We start from the raw sequence: 12,986 nt of genomic DNA on the forward strand, positions 1-12,986 counted from the left end.
GTCTGCATGTTTTCAATTATAATTCTAAACTTTCCGAAAAAAATATAATTCTAAACTAATAATCATGTGAATATAAATAAAATTTTATGTTTATTAATATTTTATATTTTTTTATTTATGTTAGTCGTAATGTATTTGAGTGAGATTTTTTTTATATTTTTACAATAAATTATTTTACTATTTTATTATATTTACATGCAATTATAAAAATATATTTTACCATACTCACAAATCCGGATTGAAGAGGTCTGGTTTTCCAGCCTTTATACCACGAAAGTAACTAAATTTACCAAACAAATTTCTGATGTGGAAGATCAGCCTGAGCCGCAACCACAGAGCATACTTAAATAACAAAATTTTAATTTCTCTTTGTAAATCCTCTATTCATATTTTTTCTCTTAATTATTTATTTTTCTCTAATATTTTGGTTAAATCATATGTTTGCTTACTTATTTTAGGAATACAGAAAAACCTAAAAAGAAAAATTTAAATTTAATAAAAGCACATTTCATTAGGACAATGGAAATAAATTCAATAATAAAATCTAAAACAGAAGATTTAAAGGACTTAAAAAATAATATACATTTGAACATATTAAGTATTTTACAACAGATGACTATGGCAGCTAATGCATATAAAACTCAGTCTTTTGCTTCAGATAGAGCAATAGCTGAGATTATTATAGCAGGGCCGCAGCTAAAACACCTGAAGAATATAAGTTGATTTGTCAAAAAATGTTCAATCAGCTTTTTGAAGCTGACCTTTTAAATCTTTAACCTCATTTTTTATTATTTTAATTTCTCTTTGTAAATCCTCTATTGATATTTTTTCTCTTGATTGTTTATTTTTCTCTAATATTTTGGTTAAATCAAAAGATATAGGCCCTTCACTTAGGCTTGTTTCAACAGATCCTAGCAAAGAATCCTGGAAATTTATAGTCTGTTGATCAAAATAAATTAACCATGAATGGGTTGTTGTGGGGTTTTAAATACTAAAAATATTAGTCCAAGCATCAACATAATCAAAATAATTATATGAGGTAGAATATCTTTTTAATTTTTTAAATGCAACATGATTCTACTTGTGAAAAGAAAAATTTGAACATTGTTATATCTAGTTCTTTGTCAATATTCACTCTCTTTTTAACGGGATAAAATTTCTCAAAAAATTACAATTAGTAAACATAATCTAGTAAATCTCCATTACACCTAATCTGAGATCTCTTATCCACCCGCCGATGCTAGTTAAATTTTCAAGGAATTTATAATTAACTCATTTTTTTACAGTATAAAAATTAATAAACACAAAAATTAAGGTATGCACTCTTATGTAAGTCATTACACTTGCTCTTTTCTCCGATTCACTTACTTGAGTGTCAGAATAGCTGTCGTAAGCGCCGATCAATTCATATTCTTTTTCTTGTAAATTAATCAATTATAACTCAGTTCTATTTCAACCATATTACATATTGCTATATATTTTAGTTTGACTATTTTGTAATAATCACATGCAGTATAAATATATTCAAATAAAAATTCATATTTTTGAATAAAATATAATTCATTCCCTTTATATTAATCTGTATAGTTTTTAAAAACCAATTATTAGTTCAATATAATTTAAACAACTAACAAATTAATCCTAAAATGCTATTCCTTTGTTACATTCACAATTTAATTTCTATAATTTTTATACATTACAATAATTTTTAAATATATGCCTCAAGTTAATATTTACAAATAATAAAATAATAACGATTTAACTTGTTATGGTATAAATTAACTTTTTTAATTTTTTAAATTATAAAAATTAAATAGTTAATTTTTTAAAAAATACATAAATTTCACTAAATTATATGAACTAAATTGTAGTTTATCTTCTGTTTTATTACATATGAAACTATAATCTCTTATTAATCAATTTTTTAAATTATTTATCCATTATTAATTTATAATTTTATAGTAATAACATACTATTAAAACACATTGACATAAGACAAATAAAATTAAAAATAAAATAGAATAGAATTTAAACTATTTTAACCCTTAAATATTGTTGATATTTTTTTATTTATATGTATTAGTTTATATTGTTTATTAAATTCTTAATAGAATAACTGATATTATATTTTATTATATCATACTAATGTTGTTGAAACTAAAATAATGATGTGGCCGGAATTAAACTATACTATGATTGACTAATCCTGCAAGGTATAGAAAGTGAGGTGGTGGGTGCTTACGACAGCCATTCCGATACTCAAGTCAGTATATTGGAGAAAATGGTGAATAAGAAACTTGAGAGTATTTGTGCAAGAAAATTACATACTTTTATCTCTGTGATCGTTCTCTTTTTATACTATAAGAAGATGAAGATAAATATAGCATTTCTTGATAATCCGGCGATGATGTGACCGGCTCATTGGTAAGGGATCTTCATCGGTTAATTGGTTAGGAATTCTGTAATCGCAGGTATAAAAGGGATCTGCTGAATTGTAGCTGTTAATGGTAACTTTCTTATAGAGTCTCATCCTGAAGTTGAGAGGGTAAATTTTTCCAACCTAAGGCCGACTTGAAATGCCAAGGTCTTCTTTTCTATGGATGGGATCGCGTATAGATTTATTAGATCCTTACCACGTGGCTCTATCTTATGGTAACAGCTAACTGCCTACTTTAGACGTGTAATACCCGGCTAGAGTCCGGTATCGGAATTCTACTTTCCGATGGAGTTGCGGATGTCGAAAGTCTCTTCTGGCGGCCTTAAGCCGACCTGAATCCTAGCGCCGGTGAGGGTCCATTTTGGGGTCGTTACAAGACGAGTCTCATGTAGCATCAGAGGTCCCCCTCCCTCACTGATTTTCGATTCTTTAGATTCGAAGGTGACAATTATTTTCATGATCTGGGGCATGTGACTTGTTTGTTCGGGTTGAGCACATGATGTCCTTGCTTTCTTCTTACTTGTCCTATCGACCACTCTAGTCCAAGATCTTGTTTGGCAAAAGTCAATTCAAGTGATGTAGTAATGCTTTGATGAGCTTACGGGCATTTTCTAACTCTGATGTGCTTTCGGGTTTTCGGGCATTCTCTAGCCTTGACCGTGCTTCCGGGCCTTCTCCAGCATTGACGAGCTTTCGGGCATTTTTCAGCCCTTGCGAGCTCCCTGGCCTTTTACAGCTCTGACGGACTTCTTTGTATTTTTTCAGTCCTGACGAGCTTCCAGACATTTTCGAGCTCCTGGCTTTTCACAGCTCTAACGGCCTTCCTGGCCTTTTACAGCCCTGACATGAGCTTCCAAGCATCCTCTAGCCCTTGCGAGCTCCTGGCCTATCCTAGCCTTGACAAGCTCCTTGGCCTGGGCATGAAATGCCTTAGAAACTTTTGGTCTGGCATATACCCACCTTGACATCTGACATCAAATGTAACGACCCGGAAATCCGGACCGCTACCGGCGCTAGGATCCAGGTCGGCATAAGGCCGCCGGGACCCGTAGTAAGCCTAACATTCATCCTGTAAACCTGTTTAATCCCATACATGATCAACAACATACATAAAAATTTGAACTTTTCTTTCCATTCATTCATTCTTTCATTCTTTCACCAAACTCAACCTGTGCATGCACTAGACATAACCATAATCATTAACCCCACTTTGGAGTCCTCATCAATGCTCCAAAGGGGTAACATCACATACATTGAGTTTAGTTACATAAGCATCATTAAAATCATGTACTCAGAGGGATTAACAACATACTAGGGTCAAGCACGACTATGAACCTCAATAGACCTCATTACATTACATTTTTATACTATACATTTACATAACTGTACTCAACATAACATATCATCAATAATCATGTCCACACTAGCTATTACATGACCATGACTTCATTACTCTTGCTAATCTCCTGGTCTACCCTGTACCTGCAAATCTGGGGTTAAGGGAGAGGGGTGAGCTACTAGAGCCCAGTGAGCAGAATAATAAAACATAGTATTTAAAACATATGATATCATGGAATGCATCACAGCACAAACATTTCACATCAAGGATGAACTTGTCACCACTTAGCCCTCCATACAGTCTGATCATGCCAGGGGCGTAGTGCAGGCACACCTGGACTTCCATAGCATAACATACATATCCATTCATGCCGGGGGCATAGTGCAGGCTCACCCGGACTTCCATAGTCTATCATGTCTCACCATATAAGGGCTAATGGATCATTCAACATTCATCCACATCAACAACATAAAGTGCAATGCGACATATTCGTGAATTCTAATGCAAGCACCCTAATATATCTCATGGCATTCATGATGCGTGAATCATGCTAAAACGTTCATTATTTACTTTGAAATCATAGAGAGTTATTCCACTCACCTCTGGCTAGCTCTGACAAGACTCGAAAGCAGCTATCTCACTGCTGGAGTCCTCGGTTCCTCGGGTCCGAACCTACACAGGTGGACTCAAATGAGAGACTTAACAAACATGAACATGACTCTAAAATACTCCCCAAAAACCCCTAAAACACCTTAAAACAATCATCGAAATCATACAAAGGAGGGCTGAACAGGGCACTTTCGGCGGCAGGTTCGGCGGCCGAAAGGCCCTCCAGAGCCGAAAGTCATGCACCTTCGGCGGCACTTTCGGCGGCCGAAGGCTCCCTCCAGAGACGAAACTCATGCATGTTCGGCGGCCGAAACTCCCTTCCAGAGCCGAAAGTCCACTTTCGGGGGCAGGGTTCGGCAGCCGATATATGCTACCACAGGCAGGTTCGGCGGCCGAAGGAGCCTTCGGCTGCCGAACCTGGTTTCTCCCAAAGGGCAGAAACTCGGTTCCAACATGCACAAACGCCTCCCAACTCATTCAAACATGCATTTTCCTATTCTACAACATGCATACTCAAGCATACAAGCTCCTAGGGGCTTCAAACTACCTTAAACTCCATCTACAACATACCAAACATACATTGTTCAAAAATGCACAGTAAACCCATAAACTTCACATAAACCTACACATGCATTTCTACCCCATAAAACCTCATAAAACTTACTTAAAATACGCAAGGAACTATGGATCTACTCTTACCTCTTGTAGAACGAGAGGAGAGACCATCCAACTCGGAGATGGGAGAGATCCGCTCTTTGGTCTCCAAGTTTCCAAAACTTGCTCTTTTTGCTCAAATCTCTTCAAATCAACATAAAGCTTGTTAAAACATGAAAGATCGGAGGAAAAACATCAAAAACGAACTATAGGAGAGCATGAACTCACCGTGGCCGAAAATGGGGAGAAAACTCGCCCGTTTCGGCCATGGAGCTCTTATATAGGGCTGGCAGACTACCTTTCAGCAGCCGACCGTACCCCTACATCTCATGCAAGTTCGGCGGCCGAACATGAGGTTCGGCGGCCGAACCTTTGAGACTTGCGGAAGCCTAACTTGCCCCCCTAAACCATCCAATGTTCGGCGGCCGAACCTGGAAATGCCTCCTTGGTCCTTTTTCATTCAAAACTCAGTTCCTTTCTTACTTAAAATCATTAAATACATTAAAAAATTTTATGAAAATATGGTTTTACCCTTCTAGAGGTTTTCGACATCCGAGATTCCACCGGACGGTAGGAATTCCGATACCGGAGTCTAGCCGGGTATTACATTCTCCCCCCCCCTTAAGAACATTCGTCCCCGAATGTTCACCAAACAACACAGCATGGCATAAAACATGATCATACAAAGCATAAACATAAAAATTCATACAAAGCACATAAAAACTCACCTTAAAAGAGATGAGGATATTGCTGGAGCATAGACTCCCGTGTCTCCCAGGTACACTCTTCGATGTTATGGTGATTCCAAAGGACTTTCACCATCGGGATTTCCTTGTTTCTTAGCTTTCTGATCTGGGTGTCTAGGATCCGCACTGGCTGCTCAACATAGGTGAGATCCTCTTGGATCTCCACATCAGGCTCACTAAGAACCTTGCCCGGATCCGACATGAACTTTCTCAACATAGAAACATGGAAAACCGGATGGATTCTCTCCATCGAAGCAGGCAAGTACAGTTTGTACGATACATTCCCAATCTTTTGCAAGACCTCAAAGGGTCCGATGTACCGTGGGGCTAGCTTACCCTTCTTCCTAAACCGAATCACCCCTTTCATCGGAGACACTCTGAGCAATACCAAATCCCCCTCCTGAAACTCTACTTGCCTTTTGCGGATGTCTGCATAACTCTTCTGCCTGCTTGCAGCAGTCTTGATTCTTTCTCTGATTATAGGCACCACTCTGCTGGTGATCTCTACTAGTTCAGGCCCTGCCAAGGCCTTTTCTCCTACTTCTTCCCAACAGACAGGCTACCTGCACTTCCTTCCATACAAAGCTTCATATAAGGCCATCCCTATGCTGGCATGATGGCTGTTATTGTAGGCAAACTCCACCAAGGGTAAATGCTGCCTCCAAAAACCGCCAAAATCCAGCACACACATTCTGAGCATATCCTCTATTGTCTGGATGGTCCTCTCTGACTGTCCGTCCGTCTGTGGATGGAAAGCAGTGCTAAAATCCAACCTGGTACCCATAGCGTTCTGCAGACTCCACCAAAACCTGAAGGTGAACTGGGGCCCTCTATCAGACACTATTGAAACAGGAACCCCATGCAGCCTGACAACCTCATCAACATACACCTGCACTAACTTGTCCACAGAATAGCCACTCCTGACAGGGATGAAGTGAGCAGATTTGGTGAGTCTGTCCACAATCACCCATATGGAGTCCAATCTGTTGGACGCCGCCGGTAGCCCCACCACGAAGTCCATAGCTATATTCTCCCATTTCCACTCTGGAATAGGTAGTGGGTTAAGCATTCCAGCCGGCTTCTGATGTTCCAGCTTCACCCTCTGACATACTTCGCAGGCTGACACAAACTGTGCCACTTCTCTCTTCATAGCTAGCCACCAATAAACCTTCTTCAGATCTTGATACATCTTGGTGGCTCCAGGGTGAACGTTGTATCTGGCATTATGAGCCTCCCTCATAATGTCTCCCTTCAGCCCTACGTCATCTGGTACACACAATCTGTTTCCATAGCGGAGGATCCCCTTACTGTCAAATCTGAACTCACTATCTTTGCCTGACTGAACAGTCCTGGCAATCTTCACTAACTCTGGGTCCTCATGTTGTTTCTGAGCCACCTGCTCCAGAAACACGGATGCCACTCTCATTTGGGCTATCAAAGCACCTGTACCAGACAACTACAACTGTAGACCTTCATTGATGAGCTCGAAGAACTCCCTCACTACTGGCCTCCTCTCTGCTGAAATATGGGACAAACTGCCAAGTGATTTCCGGCTTAAGGCGTCTGCCACAACATTCGCCTTACCCGGATGGTACTGAATCTTGCAATCATAGTCACTGAGCAGTTCTACCCATCTTCTCTGCCTCATATTCAGCTCTCTCTGACTCAGGATGTACTGTAGGCTCTTATGATCTGTAAAGATCTCACATTTTACCCCATAAAGGTAATGCCTCCACATCTTGAGTGCAAAGATTACCGCTGCCATCTCAAGGTCATGTGTAGAGTAATTCAACTCGTGCTTCTTCAGCTGCCTAGAAGCATAAGCAATCACCCTTTCATTCTGCATTAGCACACAACCCAGTCCCACACGGGACGCATCACAATAGACTGAGAAGTCTTCATTACTAGTTGGTAGAGCTAACACTGGTGCTGAAGTCAACCTCTTCTTGAGCTCCTCAAAGCTTTCTTCGCACTGGTCGGTCCACACAAACCTCTGGTTCTTCTTAGTTAATCTGGTCATGGGAGCTGCAATCTTAGAGAAGTCCTGAACGAACCTCCTGTAGTAACCTGCTAGACCCAAGAAGCTCTTGATCTCTGTTACTGTGGTGGGTCTAGGCCAGTTAGCTACAGCTTCCACTTTCTTGGGGTCTACCTCGATTCCATTTTCTGACACCACATGCCCCAAGAAAGAGATGCTCCTCAGCCAGAATTCACACTTGGAGAACTTGGCTTACAAGCCATGTTCCCTCAAGGTCTGCAGAACTAACCTCAGATGATGGGCATGCTCCTCTGCATTCCTGGAATACACTGAGTTATCATCTATGAAGGCAATAACAAAGTGATCCAGGTATTGGCTAAATACTCTGTTCATGAGATCCATGAATGCTGCAGGGGCATTGGTTAACCCGAACAGCATCACAAGGAACTCATAATGCTCATATCTGGTCTTGAAGGCTGTCTTCGGCACATCCTCTTCTCTTATCCTTAGCTGATGGTACCCCGATCTCAGATCTATTTTGGAGAAACAACCTACTCCGGCTAGCTGGTCAAATAGATCGTCGATCCTTGGCAACGGGTACTTATTCTTGGTAGTGACCTTGTCCAACTGCCTGTAGTCGATACAAAGTCTAAGGGATCCATCCTTCTTTTTCACAAATAGCACTGGAGCACCCCAAGGTGAGGTACTCGGTCGGATGAAACCCCTATCTACCAGCTCTTGCAACTGTTCTTTAACTCTTTCAATTCTGCTGGTGCCATCCTGTAGGGAGGGATAGAGATCGGTCTAGTTCCAGGCATCAACTCAATTTCGAACTCTATCTCCCTAGCAGGTGGTAAACCTGGCAGCTCGTCTGGGAATACATCTAAGAACTCACTGACCACGGGCACTGAGGCGGGCTCTCTAACATGATTATCCAGCTCTCTCACATGAGCTAGAAAACCCTGACAACCCCTCCTGAGTAGCCTACGAGCCTGAAGGGCTGATATCAAACCTCTAGGTGTACTCCCCCTGTCTCCTCTGAAGACAACCTCTGACCCATCCTGGCATCTGAACCTGACTACCTTGTCTCTGCAGTCTAAGGTAGCATCATGGGTAGATAGCCAATCCATCCCTAGAATGACGTCAAAATCTGTCAAATCTAGAACCACAAGGTCGGCGGATAGGCATCTTCCCTCCACAAAAACTGGACTACACTGACAGACTGACTCTGCCACTGACGGGTCACACTTGGGTCTACTGACCCATAGGGGACACTCTAACCCAGAGACCATCAATCCCAACCTCTCGACGGCCCTCGGAGCAATGAAAGAATGAGATGCACCAGGGTCCAATAATGCATACACATCAGAACAACCAATGATGAGATTACCTGACACCACGGTGTTGGATGCGTTTGCCTCCTGCTGAGTCATGGTGAAGATCCGTGCTGGAGCTGACGGACCCTCACCCCTGAAACCCGCTGAAGAAGAGGCTGCCCCTCTTCCTCTGCCTCTGCCACTAGCCTGAGTCACGGCTGGAGTTGCTGGCTGAGCCACACTACCAGAAGCTGTCTGCTGAGACTGTACCATAGAAGCTACTCTAGGACACTCCCGTGCCATATGTCCCTCCTGCCCACATCTGAAGCAGGCTGTCATCCTAACCAGACATACTCCCTTGTGCGGCTTCCCACACTTCATACATGCTGTAATACCTGCACCCGAGCTTGAGTCACTTCCTAATCCCAGACCTGACTTGATCTTGCTCCAGAACTTGTTCTTCTTGGACTTCCGGGAGCCTCTGTCCCACTTCTTACTGCCTGAACTCAGAGAAGAAGGGTCTAACCTTCCCCCTCCTGGGGTCTTGGAACCAGAAGGCTGTGCCACTGACTGCTTGACTTTCCCTTCGATGATAGCACTAGCCTCCATTCTCCGAGCCATGTCCACTATGGCATGGAAACTCTCCCTCTCTGCTGATTGAATCAAGGAGGAATACCTGGAATGGAGCCTCATGATATACCTCCTTGACTTCCTCTGATCTGTGTCCAGATTCTGCCCAGCATACGGCAACAGCTTCAAGAATCTGTCTGTATACTCATCCACGCTCATCTCATCTGTCTGCCTCAACTGCTCAAATTCAATCATTTTCAGCTCCCTGGAACTGTAAGGGAAAGCCCATCCTGCAAACTCATTGGCAAACTCCTCCCAGGATAGACTATCCAACCTCGGGTTCACATAATTCTTAAACCACTCTCGGGCCTTTTTGCATTTTAATGTGAACCCAGCCATCTGAATGGCTCTACTGTCATCAGCTCCTATCTCATCTGTAATTGTCTTGACCCTCTCTAGGTACACAAATGGGTCATCACCGGTTTCAAACTGGGGAGCACCCAGCTTCATGTAATCGGTCATTTTAACCTTGCTCCCCCCATAAGAGTTAGCTTTAGGCATTTGGGTTTCTGGGACAGTAGGTGCTGCAGGTGGTGGAGGAGGTGCAGTATCCCCTGGGGTAGGGTTTGCTGTACCTGGATAGAAAGATGGGGGTGGGTACACGGGATACTGTGGGTACGGTGGGTAGAAAGGTGGGTATGGCATCTGAGAGTGATAAGGGTTAAAACTGGGGTAATCCGATGTACCTCCCATCGAATACCCGGGATTATGTGAAAAGGGCGGGTAGTAAGGTGGCTGAACAAATCCCGAGGCCTGAGTGCCTCCTTGGGACTCTCCCATTCCCTCTTCCGACATACTCACTCTGAGACTGCCATCCCTCCTTTGATCCACATCCATCTGATCCCCCACATCCTCTGACATATCCCCTTGCACTGTTCCCCTCACTGATCTGCTTCTACCCAGATCCAAAGACCTTCTAGGGTCTCTTACCGCTCTTTCTCTGCTGGACCTGCTTGACATTGCCCTAGGCAATGCAGGAGGACGGGCATTAGTGCCCTCGTCCTGGGGTGGTACTCCAATCAATCGTGCAGATCGATGAGTTCCTCTCATCCTGTTTTCTGAAAAAACAGTACACATCACATAGAACATTAGCATCAAATGGTTCATGTGCAAACACATGAACCCGCATCACATACATCACATATCATAGCATAACATTCACATACATCACATATCATAGCATAACATTAATGCACATGCATATAATTATGGCATCTCACATCATCATTCAAGACAGGACTCTTTATCCTATCCTAGTGGACATGATCTTCCTATTGTGCTTGACCTTCAATAACATCTATGAGCCCGACACTCTAGGTCCGACTATATGAACCTGGCTCTGAAACCATTCTGTAACGATCCAGAAATCCGGACCACTACCGGCGCTAGGATCCAGGTCGGCATAAGGCCGTCGGGACCCGTAGTAAGCCTAACATTCATCCTGTAAACCTGTTTAATCCCATACATGATCAACAACATACATAAAAATTTGAACTTTTCTTTCCATTCATTCATTCTTTCATTCTTTCAACAAACTCAACCTGTGCATGCGCTAGACATAACCATAATCATTAACCCCACTTTGGAGTCCTCATCAATGCTCCAAAGGGGTAACATCACATACATTGAGTTTAGTTACATAAGCATCATTAAAATCATGTACTCAGAGGGATTAACAACATACTAGGGTCAAGCACGACTATGAACCTCAATAGACCTCATTACTTTACATTTTTATACTATACATTTACATAACTGTACTCAACATAACATATCATCAATAATCATGTCCACACTAGCTATTACATGACCATGACTTCATTACTCTTGCTAATCTCCTGGTCTATCCTGTACCTGCAAGCCTGGGGTTAAGAGAGAGGGGTGAGCTACTAGAGCCCAGTGAGTAGAATAATAAAACAGAGTATTTAAAACATATGATATCATGGAATGCATCACAGCACAAACATTTCACATCACGGATGAACTTGTCACCATTTAGCCCTCCATACAGTCTGATCATGCCAAGGGCGTAGTGCAGGCACACCTGGACTTCCATAGCATAACATACATATCCATTCATGCCGGGGGCGTAGTGCAGGCTCACCCGGACTTCCATAGTCTATCATGTCTCACCATATAAGGGCTAATGGATCATTCAACATTCATCCACATCAACAACATAAAGTGCAATGCGACATATTCGTGAATTCTAATGTAAGTATCCTAATATATCTCATGGCATTCATGATGCGTGAATCATGCTAAAACGTTCATTATTTACTTTGAAATCATAGAGAGTTATTCCACTCACCTCTGGCTAGCTCTGACAAGACTCGAAAGCAGCTATCTCACTGCTGGGGTCCTCGGTTCCTCGGGTCCGAACCTACACAGGTGGACTCAAATGAGGGACCTAACAAACATGAACATGACTCTAAAATACTCCCCAAAGACCCCCTAAAACACCTTAAAACAATCATGAAAATCATACAAAGGAGGGCTGAACAGGGCACTTTCGGCGGCAGGTTCGGCGGCCGAAAGTCCCTCCAGAGCCGAAAGTCATGCACCTTTGGCGGCCGAAGGTTCCCTCCAGAGAAGAAACTCATGCATGTTTGGCGGCACCTTCGGCGGCCGAAACTCCCTTCCAGAGCCGAAAGTTCACTTTTGGGGGTAGGGTTCGGCAGCCGATATATGCTACCACAGGCAGGTTCGGCGGCCGAAGGAGCCTTCGGCTGCCGAACCTGGTTTCTCCCAAAGGGCAGAAACTCAGTTCCAACATGCACAAACGCCTCCCAACTCATTCAAACATGCATTTTCCTATTCTACAACATGCATACTCAATCATACAAGCTCCTAGGGGCTTCAAACTACCTTAAACTCCATCTACAACATACCAAACATACATTGTTCAAAAATGCACAGTAAACCCATAAACTTCACATAAACCTACACATGCATTTCTACCCCATAAAACCTCATAAAACTTATTTAAAACATGCAAGGAACTATGGATCTACTCTTACCTCTTGTAGAACGAGAGGAGAGACGATGCAACTCGGAGATGGGAGAGATCCACTCTTTGGTCTCCAAGTTTCCAAAACTTGCTCTTTTTGCTCAAATCTCTTCAAATCAACATAAAGCTTGGTAAAACATAAAAGATCGGAGGAAAAACATCAAAAACGAATCATAGGAGAGCATGAACTCACCGTGGCCGAAAATAGGGAGAAAACTCGCCCGTTTCGGCCATGGAGCTCTTATATAGGGCTGGCAGACCACCTTT

Source organism: Manihot esculenta, chromosome 6 (assembly GCF_001659605.2).
Source record: "Manihot esculenta cultivar AM560-2 chromosome 6, M.esculenta_v8, whole genome shotgun sequence".
Lineage (NCBI taxonomy): Eukaryota > Viridiplantae > Streptophyta > Magnoliopsida > Malpighiales > Euphorbiaceae > Manihot > Manihot esculenta.